Raw genomic sequence first — 5976 nt, 5'->3', positions numbered from 1 at the left:
TTGTAATGCCCTCTGAAAAACTGATTTATGACGCTAAATTGCGTTATGGATACAGCAACTTTATGCATAGGGAGAAAAATCCATTTTGCAATTATTTGTTGCTATCAGTGGTGCTCCCTAGAGTCAAGAAGAGTATCAACAAAGAAAACCCAACAAAGAAGAAAAGTTGGAAAGTAGACTCTTGTGTGGGAGCACTCAATTCAGAGGATTATATTAATCAATTCTGATAAAACATAATTTTATTAATTCATTAAAAATATAATTGTAGGAGTAAGTAATACGTAAAATAGTGTAGCTACGCGAAAATATAACACTCTATTATGTGCAATTAATGTGGTTTTCGATACCACAATAGAAACCGGAGATCAAATATATGGGCTATTGGTTTTACTGAGATAACAGTAACACCTTTGTATAGTGTATGACCATCATTTATTCTACAGCAGTCCTATTTAGGATTAAGTAGTCATAGAGAATTGAATCATAGGTCATACAGAACCGAATACCAATTGGTATTATTAGGGATCACTCTAGATCGGGCAGAAGAATATTTTGCAGTACCAGGGTGTTCCAAGGTGGTCTCCCATCCGAGTACTGACCCGGCCCTCCACTGCTTGGCTTCCAAGATCAGACGAGATCGGGCATCTCCAGTGGGGTATGTCCGCAATTTCTTAATCTGCCCGTTCAGTCAATCCCAATACCCGTATCGACCGAGTTGTATGTCAGAGGTGAACTGAATCAGTCGTGTATTCAGTATTTTAATTTGTCTCATGCCCATGAAATTGAATTTGTAGCAATATTAGTCATAATGCATAAGTAAAATTACATTAAGGACAGTTAGCATATGAAAAAGATTTTTTGATGCAAGGGCGTCCACTTGCATATGATGATGATATATAATCAGGCAACAATTATAGCAAACCTGTTGCTATATATAATATATGAGGCCTCAAATAATTTATGCCATATACGCCACCACAGCAGAAAATACTGCACACAGAGATAGTAGAGTAGTACTTTGCTGCAATTGTGCAGCTGGATATAATCAGGCAACAATTGTAGCAAACCTGTTGCTGTGTGCAATATATAATATATATGGCCTCTAACAATTTATACCGCACACGCCACCACAGCAGAAAAAAATGTACACAAAAACATTTATAGTTGAGTAGCAATTTGCTGTAAGCGTGCAGCTAATGAGCTTCTTTAAGATTCCTTGTGCAAAAAATCTGCCGTATCTAGGAATATAGTAGTTTACTCCTAATACCTTATTAGATACCATATAAGTCCAGCACCTCTTGGAGCATTTGTAAAATGTGTATGCACTAGGGTAGTCAGATAGCTATAAATTTAGACTATCAGTGGCAAGTTAATAGCCTATTTGGGCTGTAGTGAATATACAGGGAAAAATATATAGAGTTTCTGTAATAATACGATACCAATCCCAAGGGGCTGCCTGTAGGAAGCTGCCGTTTGTAATCTCCTGTAAGTGACAGGATCCTGGAGGTGTAGTGAAGCCGAAGTGGTGGTCGGCTATTTCCTATGCTGGCAGTGTCCGCTGCTCCACAGCGTGTGGTAGCTGAGTGCCTCCCGGCTCTCAGCCGCTAGACGCGGCTGGACGCCGTTGCCCGGGTAACTGTCCTGGAGTTCCGGTTGGTGCGATCACGTGTGCGCACCACGTGACCGCAGGGGGAGATGACGTACGTTTCGCAGTGTAGCTTGATCACAGAACGTAGTGTGATCAGTATGAGTCTCTTATTTACGGACAGTGCTGGATGTTCATTGGGTATTCCATTGTGATGGACGCTTTGTTTAGCCTATCCTTAAGTTTGTAATGACATCAACCAGGGTGAGGGGAGAAAGGGGAACGTAACAGTCTACACATACTTATTTATCCCATACAATTGGCACATAATTATTAAATGATAGATATTGTAATGATACTATATATATATATATATATATATATACACACATATATATATATATATATACACATATATATGATATTGTGTATGCCCATTCAATAGCCAGTATAGTTGTAAATAATTGATGCACATTTCTCAGCCGCATTATAATAAGTGGAATTTGAAATCTGAGTACTGACAATTTAGCAGGTTATTTGCCCTAAAGGTGATATGGAAATAACCATGTACATGTCATTGTACATATCTGAATAAGCTGATTATATTAAAGTATAAATTTATATTTAATGATTGTAGGATTCTTATATATAAATTTAACCATTAAAAATTAATTAATTAGTATATTGGTAATTATAGTAATAGTAGTGTTTATATGTTAGAGGGCCTATATAATTGTTATAGACGGATGGAGGGGTGAAAAAAGATTTGCTAGGTGGGGGAGGGGGGGTGGGGGGGAAGGGAAAGTTTTTTGGGGTTGGGAAAGGAGAGAATTTAGTTAATACGGAAAAATCGGCAGGGAGGTTTTTGGAAGGGGTTAGGGGAGTTTATATGGGTGGGTGGGATAGTGAATGTGGGAGGAGGGGGAGTGAGGGAGTGAAGGAGAGGGGGAGGGGAAGTGGGTTTTATGTAGAATATTGGGTAGAAGGGGATGGGAGAAGGGTTATAGTTAGTTCAAAATGATAGTAATGAAATGTGTGTGATGAATAAAAAGTGAGGATATAGATAAAAGTGATTATGTGATAACAGTAAATTGGTTGATGGTGTATTTAATTAGTGATAAAATGACAAAATGACAATTAGAAGTGTAAAGACAGTATCTTAGTTTGTATGTGGACAATTAATGACATGGGAACCCATGTTGAAGTGAGGTGAAAATAGGTGTGTGATGGTATTGGATAAAGATCATTGATGGTAGTAATTATGATAATTATAATTATGTTCTATATTGTGCTACTATACTGGCTATATATTAATTGGCATATACCAAATTAGTATGTACAAAAAAGAGGGAAAGAAAATGGGTTCTCTATGGTTCTGATGGTGAGTTGGTTAATTCAAAAAAACCCCAAAGTTGATGTTTTCATTCATGCCAGCTGGATATATAGTTCCCATCTTGAAGATCCATTCACTTTCTTTCTTCAATAGGCTGTCCGTTAAATTTCCTCCTCGTATTCCAAGTCTGATCCTTTCTAGTCCAAAGATCTTTAGCTCTTCATACCTGCTCCCATGGCAGGTGTAGAAGTGACGGGCAACTGATGTCAGTTGTTTCATCCTTTGCCTATCCGTGATGGCATTACGTATGGATCCTATGTGTTCCAGGATACGCTGTTTAAAGGGACGTGTCGTCATGCCAATATATTTCTGGTTACAACTACAGCTGAGGCAGTAGATGACACCTTCCGTTTGGCAGTTCATGTAGTCTGTAATTGTAATTGTATTACCATATTTGTCCTCTACTTCCTTTGTGGGGACAATAAATTTACAGGCTTTGCATTTCCCGCAAGGGTATGCACCCGTAATTATTGGTTTTTTGTCAGGGAATTTCTGAAAATGACTTCGTACTAGTTGGTCTTTTAGGTTTTTTGATCTGCGCCAGCTCATAGAGACTTTGGGACCAAGTTTCTTAGACAGTGTAGGGTCTATATGTAAGATATGCCAGTGCTTTTGTATTGCTTCATTCACCCTTCTCCATTCTTGGCAGAAGTTACCGACGAAGCGAATGGTGTTTTCAGACTTTTTTCCTTCTTCTTTTTTCTGTTCCTTGAAGACAATGTCTTCTCTCTTAATGGTTTTGACAGATTTTAATTATTTTTTCACAGATGTTTTGCTGTATCCTCTATTGCAGAGTCTTTGTGCTAGATCCGTGCTTTGTATTGTAAAGTTTTTATTGTCTGAACAGTTTCTACGCAAGCGGAGAAATTCCCCTTTGGGGATATTTTCTATCGTCGGGGGAAAATGAGAGCTTGTTTGATGTAATAATGTGTTGGTCGCAGTGCTTTTGCGATATAGATTTGTAGCAATCATTCCCTCTGGGTTTTTGTAAATCAACAAATCCAGGAATGGTACTTCCACTTGACTTATGGTGTGAGTGAGGCGGATGTTGAGATCATTCTTATTCAGATGTTTGATGAATTGATGCAGTAGTTGCAAGTCTCCTTCCCAGATCATAAGAATGTCATCTATGTACCTATTCCACATGATGACATGAGTTGTAAAATTGTCATTATGATCTTTAAAGACACATTCTTTTTCCCACCATCAAAGGAATATGTTTGCATATGTGGGTGCACAGGCAGCCCCCATAGCTGTGCCTCTTGTTTGGAGGTAAAATTGGTTGTTAAATGTGAAAAAGTTGTAGTGCAGGACAAAATGGAGTAATTTGGTAAGAAAATCATGGAAGTCCTCTTTACCATTGTTGTTCAAAAAATATTCTACTGCCATTAACCCATCTTTGTGACTAATGGAGGTATATAGTGCCTCGACATCCAAGGTTACTAGGTATTGATTATCTTCTAACCTTAGATCGTGTACTTTCTTGAGTATGTCAGTTGTATCCTGAACATACGAGGGGAGGTCTAAGACAAAATGTCTTAGGTGTAAATCGAGAAAGATACTTGCCTTCTCCGTTAGCCCCCCTATACCGGACACTATGGGTCTCCCGGGGGGGGTTTGTCTGTCTTTGTGTATCTTTGGCAGCATATAGAATGTCGGAATTCTGGGGTTCTGTACCTGTAGGTAGTCGTACTCCTGCTTGGTGATTGTACCTTGTGCAGATGCCTGGTTGATAATTTTTTCATAGATGGTTTTATAGTTCTGTAATGGGTTGAGTAACATTCTTTTATAGCAGTCAGTGGTAGTAAGTTGTCGCTGTGCTTCCTTGATGTAATCTGTTTTGGACCAAATGACAATGTTTCCCCCTTTGTCGGAGGGTTTTATGACCACATCTTGCCATGTCTGTATTTCTTTTATGGCTTTCCTTTCTTGCCACGTTAAATTGGAATGACCCTGGTATCTTTTTTTATTAAGATGAATTTGATCGAATTCTTTGGCTACCAGCTTCGTGAAGACCTGTACTTCAGGGCATAAGTGTTCTTGTGGGAAGTACGTTGACTTCTTTTTGCAGATTGGTCTGGTGGAAGATTCAGCTCCAGTCCTTGGATTTTGCTCTTGCTCTAATTCTTGTAGGGCAATGAGAGCATCTTGTTCCATCTGAGATAAATTGGAGGATCTTGATTCCAAGAGTATTTGCGATGTGGAAAATGGGGTTGATATATCTTCTTCCATATTGGTCTCAGTTATTAGTGGAGTAATTTCTTTCTCAGTATAAATTTTTGTGAGTAGTAGCTTTCTTCCAAAAAGTTTGAGATCCTTTTCCCACTTAAATCTGTCAAAGCGTTCTGTGGGGGAAAAAGTCAAACCTTTGTTGAGTATGGATTCCTGTATTGATGTGAGTTCATGTTCTGAGAGATTGATAATCTTCAATTTGGAATCTCCATTATCCCCAGTTGTTGTTACCATCGTTCCTGTTGGTGTTGTCTCTTGTATGTATTGCGAGTCAATGGTGGCGAGGAGTCCCATTGTGACTGTCCTCTTCTTCTTCTTGCTCCCCCGCCTTGTCTTCCTCCTCTTTGTCTGCCTCTTCCTCCTCTGGGATCCCCTAAAAAAGTAGCCGTATTCTGGGGATTACTAGTGATGTCGTTTCTGGGATTTGTATATCTTTCTGTAGTATAATCTGGAGTATCTTCTGTTCCCGACGTCTCAGCCTCTGAAGACGAGTATTGACTTGTATATCTGGGTTGATCTTTTTTCCAAGATGTTTTTTGCCATCTAAAGATTTTCCCGGACACAAAGTCTCTTTTATCCCTTGCGTATTTGGTCTTTTTCCTATCAATGATCATTTGTTCATAGGCTTGAAGTTCTAATTTATTTTTCTCAAAGCATCTTTGGAATTGGGAATCCTTTTCCCAAATCTCTAACTTTTTGCCTAGTTCCTCTAATTTTTGTTCACATTCTTCCAATATGAGATTGTTATGTTTAATTAGAACGTTCA

General features: G+C 38.7%; 1 pseudogene; it reads right to left on the bottom strand.

The window, feature by feature from the left end:
* Window positions 1–549: 549 nt before the first annotated feature.
* Window positions 550–669, bottom strand: LOC134936888 (5S ribosomal RNA; annotated as a pseudogene).
* Window positions 670–5976: the final 5307 nt, after the last annotated feature.

Source organism: Pseudophryne corroboree, chromosome 6 (assembly GCF_028390025.1).
Source record: "Pseudophryne corroboree isolate aPseCor3 chromosome 6, aPseCor3.hap2, whole genome shotgun sequence".
In the NCBI taxonomy this organism is placed as follows: domain Eukaryota; kingdom Metazoa; phylum Chordata; class Amphibia; order Anura; family Myobatrachidae; genus Pseudophryne; species Pseudophryne corroboree.
The sequence above is the reverse complement of the archived record's forward strand: the minus strand, read 5'-3'. Positions and strand labels throughout refer to the sequence as shown.